This window comes from Ursus americanus, chromosome 8, assembly GCF_024610735.1.
Source record: "Ursus americanus isolate L20-20 chromosome 8, mUrsAme1.1.p, whole genome shotgun sequence".
Taxonomy (NCBI): domain Eukaryota; kingdom Metazoa; phylum Chordata; class Mammalia; order Carnivora; family Ursidae; genus Ursus; species Ursus americanus.
In genome coordinates, this window is record NC_142134.1 from 20,573,963 (window position 1) to 20,582,819 (window position 8,857).

Genomic DNA, 8,857 nt, shown 5'->3' on the forward strand with positions numbered 1-8,857 from the left:
GGCATTTCGTTACAGTAGGCCTAGCAAATGAATACAACTGGGCTCTCATCCGCATCTGCAGGCAACTTGCCGCAGGGCCAGGCTGGCTGGTTGTGATGGGTTCAGCTGGGAGAGCTTTAAGAACTGGGGTCTCTCTCCATGTGTTCTTTCAACTTCCAGCAGGCTAGCCAAGCCAGATCACATGGCATTTGCAGATTTCTAAGAAGCAACAGCAGAAGGTGTAAGGCCTTTTGAGGCTGAGACTTAGAACTGGCACAGTATCGCTCTTGCCATATTGTGTTGATCGAAACAAGTCCCAGGGCCAACAGAGACTCAACAATTAGGAAAATAGACTCTCCCTCTTAGTGGAAGGAGATATAGGGTACTGTGGACATTTTTGCCACCTACCTACCGCAATAACCATTTGACACCATGGCACGAACACTTCCACACAGCAGAAGTATGGGTCAAGATTATGCTTCAATATCCATTCTGGAAACCTCTTCACTGGAGCTTTCTATCAAAATTATACTGAGGTCAATATCTAAATAATAAGCTCTAGGTTATTATACATCATAGGTGCTTTTGAGTACAGTCTATCCCCATAAACAGTTTGTTTCAAGCAGTTGCTAACATACAAGACTGGATCACTGATTTAAAAAAGAAAGAGAAATCTCTATCCAACAGGCTGGTTATTAGATTTTAACTTTTAAAGTTATTATTGAGAGCAGAGTTCATTTGTGTTGTTTTAATACAATGAATTGTCTGGATACTTTTTTTGGGATACTTTAATATTACCCTTTTAAGTGTCTTCCATTAACTAATAATTATTTCATACATTTATTTATTGAATAAATAGATATTAAGGACCTTATTACTTGCAAGGTTCCAGTAACACATCAGCAAACAAAGTGGACTTGATCTTTACTTTCCTAAAACTTTAGTAAAGAAGAAGATACAAAGTCAATAAAAAGCACCCATAAAAATATAATTAAAATGGTAAAACTTTCTATGAATATAACATAAAATGAACTCTAAAGGATCACTCATTCAATAAACATGTACCGAGTGACTTATTATGAGCCAGTTATTGTGCGAGGCACTGGAAATACCAAAATGAATGAGTCAGAGATGTCTCTTTCTTTATGGAGCTCCCTTTCTAGCATGATCGAGAGCCCAAAGACCAATTAGGTAATTAATTAAAAATAAACAAAGACTAATGAAAGATTAAACAAAATTAATGCTATAAAAACAAATGAGCAGAGGAAAGGACAAATGTAGGGCCATCTTTAGAGGTTGAGAGCTGATAAGGTCTCCAAGAGAAGGTAATATTTAAGCTGAGATCTAAAGATGAAAGAAGCTGTCATTTGGAGAAGCGGTAGAAAATTTCCAGGCAGAAGAAACAGGAAGACCAAAGCCCTGGGGGTGGAAAGAGCTTGACATGAGAGGGCAGACATCTTAATGGAAGTCCAGTGATGGGTGCTGCTGCAGGGCAATGAGTCCCATGAGATAGGCGCCAGATCATGCAGGCCTTCGGGATCTGGAGAGCAGTCTGGATTTTATTCTAATGAAGTGGGAAGCCATTGAAGGATTTTAAGAAGAAAGTAAAACATTGATTCTAAATAGTCTACTGCTGTGTGGAGAACAGAGTAAGAGGATTATACTTTCCTGGAGAGCAAGAGGGGAGTAGGGGAGTTCACTTTGGACATGACTGCACTAACGCCAGTGAGAAATGAATGTGGGTGGATTGCAGGTGTGGATGGCAGTGGAAAAAGGTTTGCCATCAGTCACAGCCAAGTCAAATGTTCCTAGAGGTCAATTCTGATCAGAAAATGTATAGCTTACCTACTCTACTATTTTTTAAAATAGATTTATTTTTATACCACTTCTCTATTTTGACTGGAAAAAAACAGAGTTGAGAGTTACTTTAGTTAGTACAAATAAAATGTCAAAAGCAATGTATCGGTCTACTGACTTCTTCAAAAGAACTAAAAAATGTCATCATTTTTATATTTGGAAATTCACTCTCACTTTGTTCTGTTTTGATCTGTATGGTTTGCTTTAAAGATAATACTGTAGCTACTCTGGCCTGTGCGTCTTGAAGTAGCTTTTAACCAAACACATTAAAATTCTGACCTGTAATAATTCATTTTTGACTGTACCAACTTATTTTTTCTTTTTACATTTTCATTTACTTTGGCTCTCCTATTAGGCTGTAAGCTCCTTTTCAATGTCTGAATAATCCAATTCTTTGGTCCACAGGTTTTATAAACTTGACAAGAATAACCCACTCATCTTTGGATCTTGAGCAAAAAAATAGTGCATGAAATAAATAGATGTTCTGTCTGTTTTTGGAACGGAATTTGGGTGTCCTGCCCTCAAGGAGTTTGCTGGTGACCTGGGTAGTCAGCTGCATCAAAAATGACATATAGTGTTAGTAAGTGTAACAGGGGAAGTATGCTGTGATACAGAGGTAGGAGAGAGAAAGGAAGATCATTTGTGCACAGAAGTGTCAGGTAAAACATGAAAAGGGCCGTGAATCCAGGGGAGGAAACATCATACAAAAAAGAAACAAGGGGTATTCAGAAGTTGTAAAGTTCCAAACTCCTTAAACGTGCTAAAATGTACTGAGAAGGTGGGCCATATAGAAAGAGACAAAGTCTAGAGATAAGCAGGGGCAAAAACATACAAGACTCTGTAGGTCGGGTTATGGAGTTTGGACTTTATCTAACAGGCAGTGAGGCAGGGGGCAGGGCCAGGTCTTAGCATGGATAAGCTGTCTCATAGCAATATGATCAGACTTGCACTGTGCAAAGAGCACTTTGTATAGTTGGAATGAGTTCAAGTGCACTGGGGAATTGACTTGGTAAGGTGCTAATGGTGTAATAGAACAGATGAGAGAAGGCTACAACCTTCAATAAAGCAGAGACCATAGAAATGGAGATGCAGGGTCGATTCAAGAGATTTACAAGATGGAATGGCAAGACTTGATGACTCGATAATGAGAGTTTGGGAAGAGAGAGGCATTGGGAAGATTCCAGATTTATGAGTTGAAAGACAGGTAAATCATAGTGTCACCCACCAAGGTAGAGAAGACAGGACAGGCTGTGGGGGAGTGGAGCAAGTTGACAGTAAAGGGGAAACAATCAGTTCTTTGGGACACTTTGAGTGTGGGGTTGTTACAAGCCTTTAGAGTAGAAGACACTGCATCTTAGTGTCCTTACATAACAGACAAATGCAGTTTTTCCTAAATATTTTTAATAACACTTATGCCTTTATTATTCCTGTATAGCATCTTCTATATTGTAGTTTCTTCACCCCTTAGTAAAATCTGCACTTTTTTTTCCCTGAACTCTCAGTCCCAGTTAATGGTGACACATCCCACCCACTTAACCAAGCTCATCGCGCCAGAGTTAATATCAATTCTTCTGTCTTTCTCACTAGTCAGATACAGTAGGTCACTCAGAGTGTCCCTAATCCTTCTCCTTCCCTCCTCTGTAGGGTCACAGTTTTGTCCAGCATACCTGTCTACTGCCCTATACACACATATTCCCAGCCCTTGCCAGTCAGCTTCTTTCTAAGACCCTTGTGGTGATATCCAAACTGCTCTTTCTGCCTTTACATTTGCCTGGACCATTTGTCACTCACACTATTGACAGGTCAGGTCAACTTCTCTATAACACAGGCTGAGTCTTACCGCTTTGTGAGTTAGAAACATCAATAACCCTTCACTGCTTAAATGGTCAGGTGCAAGTACCTGCATGGTTCAAAATTTGGCCCAAACTTACTCTCTAGACATAGCAAGTTACTTCTTCCTTCACAAACGAAACCTCAGTTGTGATTCAAAGCCACTCTGATATCTTGGTTTCATGACCTTGTGTAATTTCAGGCAGGTTTTGAACAGGTAGGAGGAGGGACTCGGCCTGACTTCCACCACCACCAGCACACACCCACTGTGAGATTCAAGTCCAAAATTAATTAGCCAAGGATACTGTTAAGAGTTGAATTGTTTTTCACCAAAAAATATGTTAAAGTCCTAACCCCTGGTAACTGTGAGTGGGATCTTATTTGCAAATTGGTCTGTGCAGATGGGATTAAGTTAAAATGAGGTCGTTAGGGTGGGCTCTAATCCAGGGGTTGGCGTCCGCATGAAGAGGGGCATTTGGATAACAGTCACACAGGACGAATGCTATGCGATAAGGGGCAAAGAAGGATTCTCCCTTTCAGGTTTCAGCAGGAGCATGGAACAGCTGACATTTTGACTTCAGACCTCTAGCCTCCAGCAAGGTGAGACAACACATTTCTGTTGTTTGAAACGCTGGGTTTGTGGTAGTATGTGATGGCCGCCCTCGGAAGCTAAGAGAGATACCATACTTCAGAGTGGCCACGGAGCCTAGCTTCCCGCAGCCTCGAGCATTTGTGGCGGGTACAGCCGCTCTGAGAGCACTGCGCCTGTGCAGAAGAGCTGCCTCAGCCCTGGAGAAAGGGCCACCACGGCGCTTTTATGAATAAACTTACAATTCCTCTCTGAAGAATTCACAATCTATGGCCATCTGCTCAAGAGAATGTTTACAAATGTATTTTTCTGGTTCTTGTTCCAATTCAATTCAAATTGACAAAGCCACTTCTTCATCCAAAGCGAGAAATGACAGTGGGTCAGGCCTCCCTGAACCATATCTTTGCCTCCAGCTCATTGCACTGCTCGTTTCCGTGCAGACCCACTTTTTGGTAACAACTACGAAAAGTTACCTAGGCTTATTCTCATAAAGTTACTCCTCTTTGTCTTTTTTCAACATTGTGATGTACGTTGTCACCGTCTTTACACCTTACTTTTACTCTGCAGGTGTTACAGGGAGTGATAGATGAACAAAAGCAGTAAAATTCTGATCCTACCTCAGTAAGGGCCTTGTGGTATTTTGCTCTTCCAAATTTACCCATCTTGTTTGATTTCATTCATTTCTAGGGTAACACACACTCTTTCATGTTTCCTTGCTTTTGCATCTGTGGGTTTCCTCACCTAGAATGTATGCCTGATTCACTTCCTCCTAAATAATGCCATCACTTCTCTAATGATGATAGTCGACACTGGCCTGGGCACTGCACAGACGAGATCACATTTGTATTCATGGCCTATGATTTAGGTTTAAGTGGTCGGAAAGTGGTGGAGATGGTATTAGAACCTGGCTCTTTCAGATCACAGAATGTGATCTGTTTTTTGGCCTCGTCCCAAGCTAGAAATCTCCTTTAACTTCCCTAGCCAAATATTTATTTTTCTCCTCCAGGTTCCTATAGAGTTTTGCACCTACTTTCATTGTGATTTAGTGTATTTTAACTACTTATTCAGGTTTGTGGCCCTAGTTGGTTGAATTCTACAAGGCAAGAAATGGTTCTTCCACCTGCTTCAATGATGAAGCATAGTAGGTGCCCAATAAATATTTATCGAATGGATTAGTGCATGATGAGTAAACACATGCATGGATTATAGAATTACAGCATAGTCTATTTGACTGTGAATTTGTAGAAAACAGAGGCCTTGCCTTTTGAAATTTTGAATCCCCAGGGTTGAATAAGTCTTTTGGTTGAAAGAACAATTGGTCAATGGATGAATACTTGAATGGATTATTGTAGCTGACTAGAAGCCCAACATGTGGCAGGTTTCCCTCCATATTTTACAAGGTTTGGGAGAGTGATAAAGGATCTTACAAAAAGCCAAATTTCGTCTAATCTCCATTAACCTCAGATTGAATGCAGCTAATCCAGCTTCATGGTAGGGACTATAATCTAATTTCAAGATCAAGTAAATGAAAATATTAAAATTGAAGAACAGTTTAATTTTTTCATTCATTTATGTATTCATTCATTTACTTACTTACACTTGGGAGTTGAGAAAGCACACTAGAGCTGAATAATTTGCAATCCTGTAATCCTCCTTTTTTTTTTTTTTTTGCCATTGTTGGAAGACTATGGTTGGGGTAGCCAATTAGTATGGTCACTGGGCTAAATGCCAAAGACAGCCACTGTGGTAGATGGGACCACCAATGACACATAATATAGTATGGGGATCATAAATTACAGTAGTGGTTCTCAAAGTGTGGTTCAGGGGCCAATGGGGGTCCCGAAGATCTTTTTAGGAAGTCGCAGAAGGGAAGAGTTATTATGACAATACTGAGACCTTATTTGCCTTTTGTTCTCATTCAGTGGACTTTTCCAGGCATTATGTGATATGTAATATAATACCAGTTAGAATGCAAAGGTCAATATGCAAATCCAGCTATCTTAAACTAAGCCAAACATCAAAAAGATTTGCAAAAACATAAAACAATGCTTCTCTTTTGCATTTTTTGGGAAAGAGTTATTTTTCATAAGATGATATCTTCTGTGTTAATATTTAATGGTTTTATAATAGTTATTTTCAAATAAATCTTTATAAAATTTCTTGGTTTTAATTTTGAGTATGATATTGATAGGTATAATCCACATAAACAGAAGTATGTTGGGGTCCTCAAGAATTTAAAACTGTAAAAGTCTTCTGAGACCAAAAAAAAAAAAAAAAAAGTGAGAACTCTATATTAGCCAAACATGGGCTAACAAGACATTTCAAAGCACACTGACCTCTCAGTTGATGTGTAAGTTGGGTGTAGAGGCAGAAAGTGCATCACTTACATAGTTTAGGACCTCTACCCTCCTCCTTACCTTATTCCTCTGAATGTACTCCCTCCACAAAGCCAACTCTAGTCTAGTTCTCTGGGAATCTGCAATTGGAACCGGATATTTCTGGCCTGAGCCCAAATTCTGGTGTCCATTCTCCCAACTGCAAATCTCTCAAAACATTCTTCTCTCAACACTGTGAAGCCTCAACTCCTACATAAAATCTGTTAAGGAAGACTAATTACAATCAGCTACTGGAGAGTGTGCTAATTATGTAGTTTCTGAAATGTTCTCACAATAAAGGAGCCATTCACTAATGGGGAAAAATACAACAACTCAATCACAGTTGCAGAACCTCTAATAAAATATTTTTATTAAATTTTATATTTTTATTAATAGAAATTGATCCTCAAATGTTTTCACTTTTATTAAATCGTCAAAAACAATGTGGTGTTCGCGTCTCTTCTTATGGCTGGGTAGCCAGCAACATTTGTACATCCACTCAAGAAATATTTATTGATCACCCACTCTGTATTAGGTACACTCTGTGATTATTTGTAAACACTCTTGAACCTTAGCTTTTATAATATGAAATTTTGTTTATAATATGGAATTGTTATTATCCTTCAACATAGATACCTGTTTTAAATGGACCACACTGACAATTAAATTGGTAACTTACTTCCAACTAGGTCTTCAAAGGGAAGCTGGGTGTATAAATTGCAAAGTCAGTAACAAAGTGGTCAGGGAAAAGGAAAGGACCATGTAGTTTAGGTTAATTAATGGTTATCCCCATAGGCAAGATTACGCTATGGAAATAGTGACATCTGACAATGTGTTAAGATGGAAGACGATACAGTAGTGTTTTACTGGCTTCTTCATGCAACATTCTGGCTAGATACAGGCCCAGATTTGATTTATTATTTGCTATCTTTGAGCAGATGGTTCTGCCGGGCATTGTGGCCTTAAATGGGCTCACTTAGTGGTACGCTGTTTACATAGACTGAGCAAAGTCTGAAAAACAATTTGCCCCATTGAAGTTCTGAAATGAAACAGGATTTTCAATTACTCTTATTTCAGGGAAATATCATTGCTGACTGATTAAATGAAATCTTTGGTATCTGGAGGACTTTCTGGGAGGAAGAATCCGTTATAGACAGTCTGGGTTTGGGAAATAGACAACTTTATATCTCCGGAGAGGTCCTAATGGATTTAGTTCCCCTTGAACGGTTATGTGAAAAGTTAAATGTAATATTGTTTGAGCCAGGTTTCTGCTGTTTAAATGCCAGGATGGGCAAATAATAGCCCATATTTACATAGCATAGTATTCTAAAAGCATCAAGTGAAAAAAAATAACACTGAAGTTATTTTCATTTATCTTTCATTACTTTGGAGGTAAAGTTGTCACTACACATAATACAAATTATTACATAACAACATAAACAACAGGCCAAACAAACCAACAAGCGAAAACCAGCAACCATTAACAAACAGCTTATGTTTCCCTAACTATTGCTAGATAGGCATGGGTGTTCTTTTAAAATTTATAGCTAGGGCTGCCATTTATAGAGCTGTTGCTATGTGCTATTTCCATTTGTTGGGTACACGGCATCTGAGTGCCAAAACAGCTAACCCATCTCTAGTTACTGTACACAGGTTGTCCTGTGGGATGGAATTATTTCCTGACATTCCAGAACAATGTTGCCTTCTGGCCGGAAGTTATACTTGAATAGATACTAACATCACTCTTTTATTCATTGTTATCCACTGAATGATTACCATGGAGAAGAAGAGCTCATCTTGGCCACCTAGGAATTTATAGTTTAATCCTAAAACAGGTACATGAACGCATGATTATAAAACTGCTTGATAGAAGCTGTGTTACAGGCAAAGTCTCAACCAGACTCTGACATTAGGGAAATAGGCTTGGGGGGAGCCCGAGGCTGTGTGAACGTATGTCCAGAGTGCAAGCACATATAAAGGTAAGTGTATTTGTCTGCGTCGCCTGCTATCACACAGTACTCAGTCTCAATACTGCATATATTAAGTCTCTCATCTTCTAATCCTCAAAATCCTCTTTTTCTCTCATAAAGATTTTCCATCAAGCTATAAGCACCTTCTAGCCATTGAACCTCCAAGCTAACTTAGACCCCCTGGAGCTCTTAGCATTACTCGAGTAGCCAACGGAAAGAGGCAGGGCTGCCCTCTGGGCTCTTGTGGACCAGCAGTA